General features: G+C 45.8%; 1 protein-coding gene and 1 long non-coding RNA gene across 5 annotated transcripts in view; one reads left to right on the plus strand and one right to left on the minus strand.

Moving 5' to 3' along the window:
- R3HCC1L (R3H domain and coiled-coil containing 1 like) overlaps window positions 1–10,976 on the minus strand; it is a 482,602-nt gene extending 471,626 nt beyond the window's left edge. For all 4 annotated transcript variants that reach the window (XM_069611545.1, XM_069611546.1, XM_069611547.1 and 1 more), the window contains exon 1: window positions 10,895–10,976. The gene's annotated coding sequence lies outside the window, so the exon portion shown is untranslated. The remainder of the gene's footprint in view (window positions 1–10,894) is intronic.
- A 105-nt stretch (window positions 10,977–11,081) lies between these two features.
- LOC138473057 (uncharacterized) overlaps window positions 11,082–19,014 on the plus strand; it is a 29,890-nt gene continuing 21,957 nt past the window's right edge. The window contains exons 1-3 of the long non-coding RNA XR_011268717.1: window positions 11,082–11,164; window positions 14,993–15,096; window positions 15,410–15,501. This is a non-coding gene — a long non-coding RNA (uncharacterized lncRNA). The remainder of the gene's footprint in view (window positions 11,165–14,992; window positions 15,097–15,409; window positions 15,502–19,014) is intronic.

The following is a 19,014-nucleotide window of genomic DNA, read 5'->3' on the forward strand; positions in this document are numbered from 1 at the left end:
ATAGACCACTTTCTTACAACCCAAACTTTGCAAAAAAAACTAGCGGACGAGGCCGCCATGCTATCAACCCACCACGACAACCTAGATTTCAACATATGGTTCGAAAAAGAAAATATGTGTACATAGCAAACTCACTCTGCGCACTCCTGGAAACCTTGCAGTTCAAGTCAATATTAAATGGATACACCCACGACGCCGGACATATTCTGGATGCAATTTTCTGCAGGGAAGAACTATGCGCATCCGCACCACCTACGCCAATGGTGTGGACTGACCACTACTTCATACAATTCTACATCACACCCCAAACCCGCCTATTGGCCGGGAAGGAAATACTCTGCACCAGCAAGAAAGGAAACTGTAAGAACTTGGACCTAGAGGCCCTAACAAACCTTCCAGACGCAACCGTCCCAAGCAAAAGAGATCCCACTGATACAAACATAGATACAACAGAAGACACACTCAACAATTGGATCACCAAGGACCTTGACCAATAGCACCAGCTAAAAAATTCAAAGCAACACCAAAGAAACTGGCAGAAAAATGGTTCACAGAAGAACTGAAAAAACGACTGCAAAATGGAAACAAAATGGAACGAACAATACACTAGACAAGACAAAATAAAATACCAAAGACAACTCAAACTGTACAAAGCAACAGTCCTCAAAGCAAAAAAACTACGCCACAAGAATAGAATTGGCAAACAATCCACAGAAAGAACTCTTCGAAATCAGAGATAAAAAGAACTCTTCCTGAAAACATTCCACAATCCCTGCACAAACACTTTGTGACAAAATCACCAACCACCTCGTAGCAAAAATAGACAATACAGGAGACCATCAACCTAGCCGGGGCAAATACAACCACTGGACCACAGACACCAGACGAAACACAGATTACAGGAAAGCTCATCTGCCTAGAACCAATCACAGAGGAAACTTTTGCCACACTGATCAAGGACTCCAACCTTGCAGAATCTCCCAGGAACCCTCTGGACATCTTCAAAGGAATCCTCAACCACAGGACCCCAGCAACATGCTTCTGGAACCTATGAATCGGTCACTCAAAGAGGAATAGTACTGTCCTCTTTCAAATCAGCATACATCAAACGACTGATTAAAAAAAGGTGAGAAAGAGCAGAAGACCCAGGCAACTACAGACCGATATCCAACCTGCCCTACCCAGCGAAGATAGTGGAGAACCAAGTCTACAAAATCAATTTTAAACACGTCGAAACAAACTGAATACTCGACCAATCACAAGTTGGCTTCAGACAGATGAGAGGAACAGAATCAGCACTTCTATCGATATGGAACGACCTGAAAATAAACGTAGACAACACCCAATCGGCCCACCTTCTATTGAACATTTCAGGGTCTTCTGACACAATTAGTCACGCACCACTAATAAAAAGATTGATGGAATGTGGCATAGAGGAATCCGCACTATAGTGGCTTAGCTTATTCCTAGCAAACCGAACAAACCTACCTACCACCGTTCACCTCAAACACCAGAACTATGTCCTGCGGAGTCCCACATGGTTTCAGCCTCTCCCCTCTACATGTGCCCACTGATGAAAATCGATCCCGCGGATTTACTGCCTACAACTGCGCAGACGACAACTGATTTCAGAACACAAGAACAAAATAACCTCAACAACTGCCTCACAGACATACACAACCGGATGACAACGAACAACCTCAAACTGAACCTGGAAAAAACGGAAATAATGCTCTCACCCGCAGGGTTCGACGGAGGTAACCAACAAATGGACTGGCCAATCGGCACGGGAACGCAACCAGAGACTACCAATGTAGTAAACAACCTGGGAATACTCATGGACAACAGACTATTGTTAAGAATTATCATTTTAGTGCTAAATCCCTCCCAAATTAGAGACCCCTAGCTCTTTTGTTGGACTTTAGCACTTTTTCATTTTAACCCTGGAGTGAGTGAGACCTTTTTCCTCACACTCTCATGTGTTTTGACCCAATTTTGATTATGTGTTTCCATTGTTTTTGGAGTCTGACAAGGCATCTACCTTTTGTATGGCGACACCCAGCACCTTCAGTGCAGTGTCACACAGAAATCCTTTAGATTTCACATAAGGTTTACATACCTTTTCTTGGGTGAACTATTGTTCCCAAGAACAGTAAAGTGAAATTGACTTTACTTTCCTTTTCTCTTTGTAGGTCCAGCCCACACCATCCTATGTGGAGTGCTGGTGGGGTTACCTAATAGTGGCTTATCCTACATTCTTATGTAACATGTTTATGTTACCCTCACTACTTTAAATGGCTGGTGGCAGTGGTTTAAATTTCCTACCATTGTGCTTCTCTGCTGCAGGCTGAATCCTCAGCTGCATTATAGCTCCCATGGGTGACCACTTCGTCAAAATGGCCCTGGTCTTCTTTTTTCACTATTTTCTGTTTGTGAGGCCTTTCTTGGGTTGTACTATGTGCTTCAAGTCAGATTTGAGCCCTTTGTTCATTTTTCCTATGGCAGGCTTCAGCCCTGAAGCACGCCTCTGGCTCCAGTGTGTCTGGAAAGGCAGGATGAGGGAGTTTCCCGAAACTACCCGGTCCTTTGTCTCTAGGGAGGCCTGAATACAACCAGTCCTGATTGGCTTTCAGGACAGCCATCCTGCTGTGTGATTGACATCCTAGGCTGTGCGTGATTGGGAGAAACCTGCTTAAAAGGTGAGGGTTTTGGGACTAGAGGCAGAGTTGACCACTGGGAGAAACACCCGACGAAGAAACCATGAATGAAGCAATATGTATCTGTCAACTTTATTTCCTTCTTGAGGCTGAATGTCCCACTTTCCCTCCTCCACCTCCTCACCTGAGGAAATCGTGTCCTCTTCCACTGGGCTCAAGGATCGATGGGATCTGTAGTCCTCCTTTTTGTTTTGAAGTTTGAGTCTCACATGAGAGGAAGCCACAGTGAAGGCTACTATAGAGCACTTCCCTGAGGACCCCCCTCCCGGGAGGGACGAATTAGGGGAAAAAGCCAAACGTGGCAAAAAAACCCTCGTAAATGTGGCAGGTGGACTGGAAGATGCAGGATTCAAGTGGAAGAACGTATTCATCCCAATGTGGGCACAGAAATCCGAGATAGTTGAATTGGAGTTCGGACAACCACGAAAACCAAAAGCATAGGCAGCAGGATAGAAAGTGAAAGTAAGAGGCAGCGAGGCCGCTAGGAAAGAAATCCGTATCGAGGTCCACGCACTGAAAAGTAGCATAAACAGGAGGAAATACGGGCAGAGAGGGAGAGAAAGAGAACAAGGAAAGAAAACAGGAAAAGACCGGGAACAAAGCGTAGTGCAACAACGGCAGCAAAGGAAAAACACAGCTGACCGAAAGGTTGCAACGCGCAGATGTCAAGAGGAGGCGTGCCTAAATAGTACTGCGTACATACGACGTAAAAGAACTAGACCGCTGCATGTACGTAGTTGAAGGCGTGCTGGAAATCAGGAAGTGCGGTAGCGACTCCAACGGTGCCATAGAAGCCAATATCCAAGGCGTCGCATGACAGTATCCTCTTGGACCTTTGAATTGCCCAGTGAAGCTCTGCTGCTGTGCTGAAACTCCTTTTTCAATTTGACAGAGAAGCTCCGGAAGGGACAACTTCTTACCTTGGGTTAGTGGGACCAACTAACCCAGAGACGAATTCCACTGGACAACCTTCCCTCACTGGCTGGCTGTACTTCTTCGCTGCTGCAAGAACCGAGTGCCAGGGGTCGAGAAATCCATAGTCGAGTGTAACTTAACATCTGAAACCCAGCCAGAAGCTCCAGGAGTTGCCTAAGGACCCTACGGAAGCAGAATGACCAGAGCTCGATACCTCTCACCAGAGTGTACTACCCAAGGAGTGAAGGAAGTCCAACCGGTATCCGTGATCGGCGACGGTGCTGTTTACTAAGCGATGAAACCGCAAAGTGCTGTGAAACGAAAAGAGCCTGTAACTGCCGACGACCTCCAAACTGCCGCCGCAGGAGCCCTCCTGACGTCCTCCCTCTAAGCAGGGTTGCTCGCTCTCCCCTCTCTTATACACCATCAACCTGGAGACACTCTTGGCCAGCATTAGGGCCACTCGGGATATTAGGGGGTTTCCCTATGGGGGTGAGGAGCGTAGAGTCCCAGCGTTTGCCGATGACATGCTCCTCTTGATCACAGAACCAGAAACCTAATTTCCTGGGATCTCACAGGAACTCTTCTCTTTGGGGAGGTGGCAGGGTTAAAAATAAATGCCCACAAGTCAGAGTTATTAAACGTGACTGCCCCCTGAGAAAAGGTTCAGGAATTGTGGGGTATAGTACCCTATAGATGGGCAGAAACCGGCATTAGATATTTGGGGGTCCAGATTACTGGTTGTCTGGGTGCTCTTTACCGTGCTAACTACCCGCCTTTAGTGGAAAGCTGCACCGGCTGCTGGCAGAATGGGTTCCCTTATCACTATCCTGTATGGGCAGGATAAATGCCCTTAAAATGGTGATTTTGCCAGAAACTCTCTACAATTTCACGATCCAGTCAGTGGGGGTTCCCCATGGTTTCTTCGGGACCCTTCAAAAACATGTGGGGTCATTTATTTGGAACTGCAAGAGAACAAGGGCAGCCATGATGTGATATGATATGGAATTTATAATGCGCCTATACACAAAAGTGTTTCAAGATTAGCAGATGCTAATGTCTCCCAGAAGCAAGGGAGGGCTGTGAGCACCACAAGTCTGCCTCCATTTCCTTGCGGCTCAAATCAGAGTGATCTGAGATTGGTTCAGGGGCGATCACTGGAGGGTTTGGTGTCGAATGGACAAACCAGTGATGGACTTTCCGCTGGATGAGGTGACCTAAGGGGGTTAGACCTGCAAACATGTACCGTAGCAGGGTAGGGGCCCTATTGGGGAACTCATGGGATAAGCTGGTGGGGAGGGTGAACTGACCACCTTCCCCTCCACGCTGATGTCGCTGTTTAGGAATCCTCAGTTCACACTGGGTATGGAAACGGTGCCTTCAATGGGTGGGAGGCGGCAGGGTGCCGAAAACTATGTGGCATGTTCTCGTGTCAGGACATTAAATCCTTTGCACAGTGCAAGCAGGACTTCGAGTTAGATGAGGTGGAGAGGTATCACTACTCTCAACTGAGGCACTGGCTTACGAACCAAATGGTCAGGTCAGCCGCCACCAGGGATCTCCCACCCTTTGAATAGCTCATAAAGATAGACACAGTACAGGCATTTGGTAGGAGTGTTATATGGGATTATAGCAGAAGGGACAAGGAGCCAGTCATGGCACTATATGGAGCAGTGAGAAACTGCAGTGGGGCAGCTGCTGGAAGAGGACCTTTGGACTCATGCAGGCCATCCGGATTCAGGAGGTGTGGGTTAAGATAATGGTCCAATGGCATCTCACCCCAGAAAAACTACATAAATTCTAACCAACTGTGTCTGCGCTCTGCTGTAGGGGATGTGGAGAACTGGGATTGTGGAAGCATATCTGGTGGGAATGCCCAGTCAGACAGTCTTATTTGAACATGACCTGTGCAGCAATGAATAGTATTTTTTGGAGTCAAATGCCGGACAAGACAGGAATGGCCATGCTGGGAATGGGCGAGGTTCTACCCTAAAAGCTAAAAGAAAGACATACGCCATCCTGATAACGGCGGCAACACTTGTGGTGGTACGCAAATGGAAACAAAAAGCGGACCCCACAGAACACGAATGGGGTAGTAAAATCTGGAACTTTTTGTCACTGGTGACCTATTCAATAGAAGGCGGATCATCAAAGGTTTCTCTCAGACTGGGACATTGTCTTGCATCACCTGCAGCGGGACTCGCAGGCTGCAAGGTGCCCGAGGAAAAGAGATTGCTGGGGCTAGTATGAGTACTCGCTCCACTTGGGGAGGGAGCTTTCACAGGAAGCTGGGAGGAGATATGGCTGAAGTTTCTAGGGGAAACCAGGACTATGGGGGGGGTTCTCAAATGGTGCAAGGGCCTGTGCAACGGCTGACGAGAGAGGTGGCCACTCAAAGCAACTTGTGACCGGGAGCCATCTACATAGTTTATGGTCTCGGGTGGAGGGGACAGGACTTGGTGCATTGTTTGTTGCATGTGTTGGGATCAAGGGGCGCAGAGAGGAGAAGGAGGGGGCGAGAATTACATGTGTTCTTACTGTTGAAAATGCCAATAAAATACAATTTGTTTTTTTTAAAAATGAATTGTTACTGTGCTGCCCTTACTAGCCAAAATCAGCTCCCTGGCTCAGCACAAACACATATTATTTGACTCAACATTCACTTGCTTATTCACACACAGCATTCACTCACTCATTGATGTGATGAGAGGAACATAAGTGACCTACCCATACATTTTATATCCCCTTGCACCTGTTCCAAATATCCACAGGGAAGTTTGTTCTCCCTGTGCTTTGAAAAGTACGGCTCTTTTGAAAATCGGGATTTACTTGAAAATGCCCAGAACCCCCTTTCCTTGCGCAGTTGTGCATTTGGTGGGTAAAGAGCACCTCAATGTGTATGTGTACAACTATGATGCACACATTTAAATGTCCTATGTGCATGCTTCACCACCTTTTTGCCACAAGTGAAGTGATTCAGCATCCCATCAGTTGCACCAAACAAGTTTTGAAAATCGTGCCCTATGGTTTATCCCTACTGATCACTTCTTCATGCTGTACGTTCTTCCCCAGGGCAGCCCTCTGCCTGGCAGCCCCTGTGGCTAAGGGCCGCAAGGCGAAGGGCGGCTTCTGCAGAGGCGGCTCCAGATCGTGTCTGCAGGTGTCAGCAGGGGAAGCAAGTGACCAGCCGTCAACCAGCAACCATTAGGACCAATACAATAGGAGTGGCCTGGGTTTGGAGCAGAGCAATTACTCTGCCCTGGAACCCTAGCTGCTTAGCAATCCTATCTGAAACCCTGCGATTATCTCCCACTGCCGCCCTCTCTTCCACACTCTCAGATCTAGCTGTGTTTAGACTGATACTAGAATTGCATTGCTAGGTATAGGCCTCTCTCCTACTACACAGGATTCTCAAATCTAGCTGTGTCTAGGAGTGTACTCTACTGTTCCAACTGACTCTCAAATCTAGCTATGTTTGGGAGTGTACCCAACGTTTCCAACTGACTCTCAAATCTAGCTGTGCTTAGACTGATACCAGCATCGCATTGCTGGGTGTAGGCCTCATTCCCACTGTGTTTGGGTTGTCACTCAAGCTGCTCCGTTAAGCCCTAACTGTGTCTAGGTTGGTACCCAAATTGCATTGTTGGGTGTGGGTCTCTCTCCCACTGTGCGGGACCCTCGAGTCTAGCTTTGTGTGGTCTTGTGCCCATTTGCACCATCGGAGGTGGGCCCCCCTCTTACTACAGAGGACTCTTGAGCATAATGAGGCTTAGTCTCAAGCCCAAACTTGGTCAAAACCAACTTAACACACCCAAAGAATGGACTAGACCATGATAGTATAGTATCAACCCCCACTAATACCTCAGAGACCTACATAGACAGCTACCGTACGCAATTCTACACCTCCCGACAACTGTACGCGTAGCACCCCAACCCCACCGGACAACGCTCCAAGCATACATAGCCAACCCACCTGAAGAATAGACAACACAAAAAGTACCCAAGCTTACTAGCACAAGTAGAAACACCAGTACTGCCATCACAAGGCACCGCAGTCAACCACTCAACCGGCATCTCCGCATCGAGCACCAAAATGTCCAGGACAAGGAAGGGGCGAAGAGAAAGAACACAAGACAAGGCCACATTGGACATAGACGCACAAATCCAACTCACCCCTAAAGCAAAAACCACAAATGAAGGAAACACAGCGCCAAAAACCAAAACAAGCTCCCAAAGGGAAAAATCCTTAGATCTCACACCTTTCCTCGCAACAACCCCTGAACCTGGATACCCCAACAACCACAACGGCAGGGCATACACTTGACGCAATCTTCGCGAACAAACAACTCCTTACAATGGCACCCCCAATTCAAATAATCTGGAGCGACCACCTCATCATCCCCTTCATAATCAAAATGACCATTCCAGTAAACAGTCAACCAGACAAACCACTGATCACCATGAAAAGAAACTGGAGAACCATCAAAAACTCCAACCTTATTAAACTCCTGCAGCTCAGCAAACCACACCCAACATTTATGGAAGAAGAGGACCTGGACAAAAAAGTAGCCCTGCTGCACTCCTGGGTTATAACAACTATAGACAACCTCGCCGAAGAAAAACCTTTCACTCCTTCTCATAAACGGGCTATGGCAAAATGGTTCATCCCACTACTCAGCACCATGAAAAGGAAAAACCGAAGAATAAAACTTGATTTGAGAAAACAAAACGACGCTACGAATAAGGTGAAATTCCTACAACACAACTCGGCATACAAAAAGGAAATACAAAAAGCGAAGAGGAAACACTACGACAACCGAATCTTTGAAGCACCAAACACCCAAAAAGAACTCTTCAAAATGATAAATGAAATTAAAGATCCTCCGGGATACAACAACACACCAACTCTGTATACGAAACTATGCAATGACCTTGCAGTTCACTTCAAAACCAAAATCACTAGCATACAACAAACCATACAAAGCATACCACCCGATCTGACTACGATCCCCACCTACACTCAGGAGGAACACCCGAACAAACTACGAAGCTTTCCAGAAATATCAGTGGAGACATTCGTCAAACTGGTGAATGAAAGCAATAACTCAGGGTCGCCCGAAGACCCCTGCTTGCCAGACATATACAAATTGATTCTTAAACAAGGAACACCCATGGAATCTCACAGGAACGTCCTCAACCTTCCAATCGCAACTGGGAAAGTGCCACAAGCCTTCAAATCAGCTTACATCAGGCCACTACTCAAAGATACAGCGGGAACCGTAGAGTACCTTTCCAACTACAGTCCCATCTCCAACATCCCGTACACAGCCAAGCTGTTCATCTATAGGACCCTGACCCTAAACTATAGCCATTCCCAACAGACCTAATCACGTCAGACAGCTAGAGAATAGGAAACACGTACCATTAGCTCCAATCTAGAGGGTGAGAGACAGAATAAGCACCCACTTTGCACAATGCTCATCAAGATACAGCGGGAAGCACAATGCGCCATCACACACAATCTACAACTTAACAATAGCACTAAGGAAGTCACCCCACGGAAACCAAAGAACCAACTGAAAGATAGTTATGATAGTAGGAAACTAACGACTGAATACACAAGCTAACCAAGACAGACGCACTAAGATGCCTCATCAACAGCACTCTGACCCTGAACCATTCAAAGCTTCAACTGACCAGTGTCACACTAGATAACAAGAAAATAGATAGTACCAACCCAGTCCCACACCCGAAGAAAAGGCTCAGACACACCTACCACCCCACCCCATACAATGCTCACTATGATACAGCTGGATCCGCGTAGCACCATCACAGTGAGATGGCCCCCAAGCAACCAGCAACAACCCCACACACAGGGATACAGTTCAAACGAAACCAGAAGTACCTGAACCAGGATACAGACCCCACTAACCCAACCCTCAATTTTCTGCATACAACCGACACACAACCATTTATCTCCCAGCAATCTGCACGCACTTTACCACACAGAATCAACAACACATAAACAGCACACAAGGTCTCGCCCGATCTGATACTTGCACCAAAGCCCAGCACTCTGTGTATACTGAGCTGAAGCTGCCAACAGCACACCACCTCTCCCACTCTCCTACTCCCCTCCTCCCTACTAACCCTATCCACCCCACTTCCTGTTTACAGATCCGCAAGAGCACCTGGGGACCAATTCCGTTGGTGACTGTGCGCTATAGAAGTACCTTTAACATAACATTAGAGTGTGGTTCGGGGTGTCAGAAGTGAATTAGGAATGGGAAAGTACACGCATGAAGGAAAGGGTGCATGGGGGGTTTACTGTTTCTGCAGTCATTAACCCCAGATTTGCTCATGAGCAGGTATTATGTTAAATACCATTAGCGCCAGAGCAGATAGTGTGACTGGAATCGTTAGCCCCCCAGTACCACTGTGCAGAGCAGGTATTGTGTCTGTAGTTATAATAAGCCACAGGGCAGGTATTCTGTCATATGTAATGCATTAGCAGGCACTATGCTGGAATCGGTATCCCAGATCCGGTGCTTTGTGTAATTATTTGCCTCAGGGCATGTATTGTCAGATGGAGCAGATGAGCAGGTACGACAGACTGTATCGGAAGTCATTAGCTCCAGAGCCATACCATTAGCGTTAGAGAAGGTAGTCTCTGCTGATATTCATTGTGGTTTTGTTTCTGTGTCTGCAGAAATTAGACGTAGAACAGACACTATACCTGCAGTTATTATCCACAGATGGGTCATTAGACCCAGAGATAGTACCGGTTCTGCAACCATTAATCCTGGGGATTCATTACTTTCAGAGTAGGCACGGGGACTGAAGACAGTACACCTCTGCAATCATTAGCCGCGCAGATATTATTTATTATATATGTAGTCACTTACAGCAGACCAGGGGCTGTATAGCAGTTGCACGGCAGTTACTGCGTCTGCCAGCATTCCAGAGCCTGAACTGTACCGCAAATGAGCAGCTGCTAGGCCTACAATACTAACAACAGGAGGCCTTGTGTTATTTAGAGTCACGTACTTACAGTGGTTAATTTCAACATATGATGAGTACAATACACAATTCAACGAATTACAGGTTCAGCTGCAGCCTCTCAATTCAACGTGCATCTTCAGAGGTTGCAAAGGGAGTCCTCTTACCAATATAAAAACAAAGGGGTGAGAACGTCAAAGTTAACGGATACTAAAAGAAATGCACACATAATTCACTACAAGAGCTGGATAGCATTCACTCACCTGATGTTGCCTGAAATCAGGAAATGAGCGTTTCGTAAAAGGAGGCCTATGTTGCTTTTTTATATCTATCACACCATTTAAAGTCGGAGAGAGACACGGTAGCATTGTGTGTTTGTTTAAAAGTTTGCCGACACTTTCTAAAATGCCTTTACAGCGTCATGACGTTTTCACGTATTTCTGTTTAGTGGTCGTAGTGTTTTCATTTAGGACGTCTACGTGCATAGGAAGCGAATTATGGAGGAATGAGCGTTCCGTGTAGCGTACGGGCAGGTATTTATTTATTTTATATTATGTATTTATAAGGCGCTTATACATCTAGTTAGTGTTTCGAAGCGCCAGGTATATTTATGTGCCGGTGGGTTTCTTTTTCCTATTTTGATTTTGGTTTGCAGCAACGGGGGTTATTTGTGTGTCTTCATGGCTGGTAAGAATTACCCCCGGCTCCCTCCGCCTCAAATAGAAGTGATTTATGGCCGTGTGCGCACGCCCAGGGAATTTCAGGGCAGGTGTGTCTAAATTCTGCTCTGCCAGCAGCATACCTGCCTACATTTCAAAATCAAAAACCCTGAGAATTATGCCCGCCCATAGCCAAACAAGGCTCCGCCCAGTTATGCAAGGCTCCGCCCACACGCACAAAACTGCATCCAATTTAACTGTACCCTCAAAAAACACATTTACCAATTTTACAGTGTCCTTTTGCATTTGGCAGCATTACACTATCCCAGATAAAGGCACTTTTGCAAACATGTGCAAGCAGGTCTTCTCTGCTGTAGGCAAGGGGCCCACCAAACAACATTTTGAAATGTGCACCCACACACCATTCCGTTCGGAGACAGCCTTCCAGCCTCTCAGTTGATTCTGGGAATATACCCCTGTTTTCTTGTTATAACTACAAATCGCATAATGCAGTTGTCATTTCACACTGGCATGCATCTTGTTATGCAGGTCATAAATAAAATGTGCAATGCCTCATAAAGGGTGAAAAGATTGTTTTCATATCAGCCACGGCACAGACTAGTATGCATTGTTTTTGTGCTGTGGGCTTTTAAATGCTAAGCAGCCCATCCAAATGCGCTCTGGCTTGACAGAGAATTGGGCCATTCTCACACACTTGTATGCTAAGGCCTGCAAGACGACGTGCCAAGTGGGTTACTTAAAAGAAACAAAGAGAATGAGGGAAAAATGCCTGCAACCTGTATTGTCCTACTGCAACATCTCTATAAAATGTTATCAATCCCTTGATCAGCACTTGCCTTGTAAGAACAATTAAAAGTAACCCTTAGACAATCACTGACAATTTAAAAAACACCTTTTCAGGGAAGCAGGTGCGGCAAGTGCCGCCATAGCCACTTCAGTGTTGACTGTTCCAGAACTTCCTAGCCTCAGATCCGCAGCAACTCTGGGCCTGCTGTGAAAACCCAGCGACTCCACGCTCTTCCCTGGAGACCCAGAGAAAAGTGTGAAAACCCTGAGTGTGTGGGATAAACCCAGAGGGTAGGCATGTATGGCCAGCAGCAAGTCGACTTGGACACCATCTTTCCTCATCCTTAGCTGCCTATCACGTCTTTCACTATTAGAAGAACAATGAACCAGTTGGAAATTAAGCCCCATGTCAATCTCATGTTTGCTGCATGCTCGCTTCTTTTTTTGCATGGGCTTGAATGCCTCCGGGACTCTGAGCCGTCCTGCGGGGTAGGGGGTGGTGGTGACGATGGTGATGATGATGATGTGTGTGTGATATATGTGCTGCCACTGGAGCGGGGGACGAGTGTGGCGGCAGCTCGGGGCTCTGGATGAAGAGCATCGGCCGCAACAGGGGAGGGGGATTGATTTGAACATTGTAGGGAAATGTGCCTAACTTTACCGCACAGTGCTGCCAGGCAGCGCATTGAGCTGTACCGGCCAGAGTCTGTTTGTACCACAAGATGTGTTTCTTGATTTTTTTTTTTTTTTTTTTTTTTCTCCCCTCGTCCCCAGGGCATTTCTTCCGCTGTTTTGTCTGTATAGGACAAAGTTATTTCCCTGTTTGTCTGTATAGGACAGAATGATTTCCCTGCATTGTGTCTCTGACTAGATGGGTGTATGTTCATGTATACAGTGAAAATGCAGACTCTTACATAGTCTTGCCAGTAATATAACAATTGAGTATTTCGCCTTAAAACTAGCCTTACTGTACGCAGAGGTCTTCAATCTGGGTGCAGGGGGGCGTTGACCCATGACGCCGAGAAAAGAGAAATTTATTTATTTATTTTGCCTCACTAAACTGTGCATGGCAAGCCACTGACCCTTCTCCACCCTCTCCCCCCCCCGTGCACAGTCACTGCGACGTGATGGAGAGGTTTGGCCATGAAACAGGAAATAACTCAGCCCGGACGTGCGCTTTTGCATTTCGATCTGGATCTTGCATCCATGCTGCATTGTTGTTTCCACAGTTGGTGTGGGTTACGCCGGGAAGTGAGTGTTTCAGACCTTTCCCTGTCCCTTTAATTCCCTCTCTCCGTGTGGACCCACAAAGGCTAACTGGTGGGAAGAGGAGACAAGATCACTGCAATTCTGGTCCCTCGGTACCTTGGAGGCGAGCAGGGACAGAAGCACGCATTGCCAGTGTTGTTTGATATCCGGCTCCCCCACGGCAGATTGCTGGGCTCCAGCAATATGCCGTTGGGGAGGCAGATATCATACAACACCGGCCCCCCTGCTTTGGCTGCCCCTCTGCCTCGTCACAGCTCTTGTCGGGTCCGAGATCTGACATCATATGTCTGGCTACATCTTGGGACCCGGCCTGCCTCAGCCTTTGCTGAGGGCAGCTGGGTGCTCAGTGACCTAATCTTTGCAGTGCTTCTTTCACCAGTCGTCACTCGCACATTTCCTGACTCTATTTGCTCATTCCGTTTGTTTTCTTCTGTCCTGAAAGGGACGCCACAGGAATCGATGCACCATGAACATCACTGGGGCGGGGCAGGGATGGGGGGATCGTCACTGTTGAATGCAGGCATTCTACATGCTGGACGCGTAGTTGTTCAAAGGTGCATTTTACACGTTGTAGGAGAAAAGTAATTTCCAAACTAAATAATTTTGCCAGAGCACCACACCAATACTCTGTAATTTGTGTGCTCCTTGCTTTGTGTCTTAAAACAGGTTAAATATATAAATGTTATGTTTATCAAACTGGTTAATCACAAATAAATGCTTCTGTTGTGTTAACAGCAGTTATTAGGAAATGAAACTGGGTTCATGGGTGCCAACTTTTGATTTTCACTAGAGGCAGAAATATCATAACTCATTGCCCAGCCCATCCCCTGGCCAAATGCATTTTATAGTACTTACTTTTTTTTTATAACTAATTGCAAAAAATCATTTGATGAACAAGTTTTGCATATATTTATTTGTTTGTTTTTGTTTGCGTTTAAGCTTAAACACATTAATAAAAACAAGAACAATATCAATACACATAATTATATTTTGCATATATAACGTCTCAGCAACGTGATGAGCTACTCCGGTAGCCATCTATTGAGTGAATCTATGCATCCCTTGATGTACTATAATCACTGCATTACAAACAGTACTATCTTCCTGCTGTGGGTGCCAGGCCTTCACCCCTCGTGTCTGGCATGGCAGCCGCAGCAGAGTCTGCTGCTACTTTAGCGCTGCCACCGAACTGCAGTAAAAGCTAAATGGCTATTAGTCAATGTTTCCGAAGGTTAGCTTAGTGGGGTGTTGGGTTCTATGTAAGATATGTAGATGAATGATTGGAATGACAGCAGGCTGGACTTCTCAACTATTCTAGGCAGGGAATCGAAAGGGTAAAATATATCAAGCTGATGCTCCTCTCGCCCTATCACTTTTTGTCTGTGTGACTGAGTACGAGTCACGTTTTCAGGTATGTGCTCTGACTGCTCTCTGTTCTCTCTGCCAGCTGGGGTGGACTGGCCTATAGGGAACTTTGGAGATTTCCCAGTGGGACCCTGCACCCTAGGTCCCTTTTTGTGTGCAGAGAAGGATGTTCGCTGACTGGCAGAGCGTGGTGCGCAAATATTGGTACGGTCAATCTGGTACGTCTATAATATTTTTTTTATTGTACTTTTTCAATTGCAGGAACACAGATTGGATTGGCTCTATAATCCCATCTAGGACAGCAAAGTCTCCAGCAGCAGTGGCACCATAAAAAATCCTGACTTCTGTAGTAGGACTTACCGACGGTAGGGATGCCTTTTTTTTATAAAACTAATGTATTTTGCTGTGCGTGATGGTGGGGCAATTTTAAGGGTATATTTGGGAGTCGCAATCCTGTATTTCAAACCTATTTTTGATGCTGTCCTTTCTCATGTCCAATGTGGAGCGGTACTGAAAGTTCACGTCTCATGTGGAAGTTGCATTTACGGTGCACTGTGTACTCTCTCCTGTTTTCCAGCGTTAGGTCCCCAAGAGCTTATTTTAACACTTGTCCGTCTAATCTTAATTTTGAAGTCTCGGATAGACCCATGTATCCTTGACTGTTTGTTTTCATTGCAGCAGCAACGCGCCAAGCGTCGGTGTATCAACCTTAGCGCCTGTGTTGCAGCAAGAAAAATCCAGCAAAGCACTTGACCCAGTCATGCAGGCAGGTAAGAATTTATTTTCCCTATGTGCCATTGGTTGCATAGAAGTGCTGAAAGTTTCTATCGGCCATGTGCAATGTTCATCCAGGTGTGGTTTTTGCCGCCAATCTGTGGCCTAGTCCAGGACCACACTTCAAAAATAAATTTGAGCTAGGACTTCATGATCTGAACAAGGAGTCCTCTGAGACTTCTGTCACTGTGGTATATTTTATTTAATCAAACCAGTATTTCGGACCCATTTTTGCAAGGGTTTTTCCCCCCAACTGTTCACATGGTTCCTTGAGTCTTTGCATGTGGTGTTTGCCATTGTCTTCTGGGGTCTCCCCTGAAGTCCCCCCCCCCCCCCGCACGCCTTTTCACATGGTTCGTTTTAAATCTTTGCATGTGGTGTTTGCCATTTTTTTAATGCATTTTTCATTTTTGAAAACTTGAAATGGTTTTTAAAACTGACATACACTAAAGTGCGGGTTTGCAATGTTTTCACAGATTCAGGCACCTATTTTAGATGGATTGTTAGTACTATCTTTTTCACTGTACCTGTAGAGGAGCAGGTGAATGCCTCTGCAGGAAATTCCGTCCCCACACCTCCTATATGTTGGAAGCCTGAGATCGTGCCATGCTTGACACCTGCGTGTGTGTAAATTCAGCAGCGGGTATTCGAAAGAAGATACCAACTCGGAGAACCCGATCAGATGTATTCCAGAAGAGAGTGAGGAACTCCCTGAAAGAATATGAAAAAGAGCAAAGAGGAGCTGGTGACATAAGAGATGAGCGTGACACACTAAGAAGACTGGCTTAAGAGAATGCATGACTATAGAAACTGATGCTGAAGTTAAGAATCTAGTAAACTTTCATGTGCAAAAAGAAGATTGCATTTGTGAGACGTATTGCAGAAAATGCAAGCCGTTCAATAACTGTACAGATGCAGCAACACAAGTAGATTAATTTTAGAAGCTAGCTATACATAGTGAATAGACTGCAGGTGGAGCCGCTATTGTAAAGAAACTGGGCATCAGTGTCATAAATTTAGTAATCCCGGACCCATGGAGAGGAAAGGCTGAGAACTGTGTCGCAGCTCATCCTTTGCTGAGATTGAGGATACGAATGGCGGGGCTGTCTGGCGGCAGCCTAGGCCGGTTATCTATTCTCAAAGGCACTGAACGTGAGAAGCTGAATCATCTCTTGTTAAGGTACAAAGAAAGAACACCAAGCATGCCAAGTTTTATTCATTTAAGACCTTTTAAATGCTGCAAAATGGTCCCAATCGTGTGTCATGTGATCCAAGAATGGGAATAGTGTTGGGCATGGAGTTCCAGAATTACGATAGTGCGTGCTCACACTCCCATATATTCCGAGAGACAATACTCTGCAAGGCCAAGTTCAAAGACAATCTTCATGGCAGAAGGCATGGGTGATGAGAGCCGTTGGGCTAATTGAGTGGGGAGGTAAAAGTCAAGTCCACTTCCTGGCACCTGGGTCTGAGCTTAAGTGAACCAAATGTTATAGATATTGGCACGAGCATGCCAACCAATTATAGATGGCTGTAGAATGAAGGGCCTTATAGTTTGATAGCCAGTAAAATACCATGTACTTAATAGTGGTGAAGCTGACCTGTTTTAGAGGTAGGTATGAATTGTCCACCTGACAGTAGATATCCAATCACAATCCCCCCCTTATAGAAAGTATACTTATATGTTCCCCTTGAAAGTATCACAGCCCCTCGTAGGTTTTTCACATTTACCACGTAGTATGGCGTCACCTATGATTTTTGATTTAGTATATAAATGTGTTTTATGAGATTTGCAGAGAGAACTGAGCAAACGTCTGTTGTAACTTTGTCATCTTCCTGAGTTGGTTTTGATTATTTGGCGTCCTTATTCTGCAACGCCATCCATTGCATTCATGTTATCCAAAGGGCTCTAAGCTCCCGCTGTAGTACTGTGGATGGTTTAAAAGTAGTTTGTCTCCAGAGTTCCGGACGAACGGGCATGTTCTGCCATTAACCAGTAGATCACAGGGTTTTCTGTGGAGAGCGGCTGAATAGAAATAAACTTGCAAGAAGAACCATTGCGGTGGGCAGGTCCCCCCATAGGTGCTCTGCGGTTGGATGGCAAAGTGGTTGGATTGGAGGAGTTAAGTCTCGAGTCGATTAACGAAAGAATGGTGAGTAGACAAAGGGGAATGGTAGAGGAAGGGGTTGGGGTTGTGATCATTTTTGAGTAATGGAAAATATTGTGTGAAGAAGAAATGGCGCCTAGAGTCCTAGCTCAAGGGAGTGCAGAAGGAGACATCTCAAACTCCAACGGGAGTAGGTTCACGTAAGGTGATGTCTCAAACCCTGTACATAGAAAAGGCGCCAGAGAAAAAGGTGATCACTGTGTTAATGAATGTGTAAAGTTGACTAGTCTGTCTTTTTTTTGTTTGTTGAAATAAAAATATCAAAGAGCGATAGAAGTGGTGAAGAATTGAAAAAATTAAGGAGGTATAGTAACTACCTAGTGAAGAGGTTTGTACCAATCCAAAAGTAGAGATAGCTAATTAAGAAATTAGAGGCTCTAGTTGCGATGGTGCGCACTTCTATTTGCTTTTTTTAAAGCCGTTGAAAAAGTGGTGATTTAAGTAAAAGTATAAAGGTTATTTTATAAGCCTGGTAAGTATTGACAGTCAATTGAGACTTGTCATCAAGGAAGACACTGCCAAAGCACATGCCCAAGCTCAAACAGTACAGTGCGGAATGGGTGAAAGGCACAGCAGATGTTAATGCCGTGGTCACAAGGGGATCGTTGTCAAAACTGGTATTGCAACACATGACCAGATACTTGCATGCTGCATACACAGGGACGAAAGTATAGAAAAGGATAGCTGTTCTAGAGCTCTGTAAAATGTATCGGGACGAGAGAGAGGATCTGCCACTTGAGTGGATGCTTAGTCAGCAAAAGGAGGAAGGTGTTGAGTCCTCAGCTCCCCTTACCTCTCTCGAAGTAAAAGGCGCTGATACAAAAGAAATGGGGTTGATTCTTTTAAAGGAGTTGAAAGCAGCGACTGGGTATAGTAATCCAATATAAAAATGTCCCACTTTTTGCAGTGATGTTAGCCCAGAGGAGAGGAGATCTGTAAGATTATACAAGACAAAGAAGATGGGAGTGGGAGGTCGAATGTGTTGACAGAAACAGAAAGGGAAATTAAGAGATGGAAAGGAGAGATGGATAAAGCTGATGGCATAGCACTCGTGCCGAACAGCGCTTGTGCAGAACTAATGGGTGGACAGATATACTTAAAATAGATGAGGGTGAGGGAAAGCTTCGAGGAAGTTGGGCAAAGAGGAGCTAAGGATGAACAAGATGAGAGAGATAAAGAACAAGGAGTGATTGAAAGAAGATGCACAGGGAGCGATGAGAACGGATATCTCAGAAGGAGCAAGAGAAGAACAGGCAGAAGAACAAAGCAAGTATGACAATAGACAGAGCGCGATAGAAGACGGGGATGGGAGAGAAAGGAAGCGAGAGGAGGAAGTGCAGA

This window comes from Ambystoma mexicanum, chromosome 8 (genome assembly GCF_040938575.1).
Source record: "Ambystoma mexicanum isolate Mex_15411 chromosome 8, UKY_AmexF1_1, whole genome shotgun sequence".
NCBI classification, from domain to species: Eukaryota; Metazoa; Chordata; class Amphibia; order Caudata; family Ambystomatidae; genus Ambystoma; species Ambystoma mexicanum.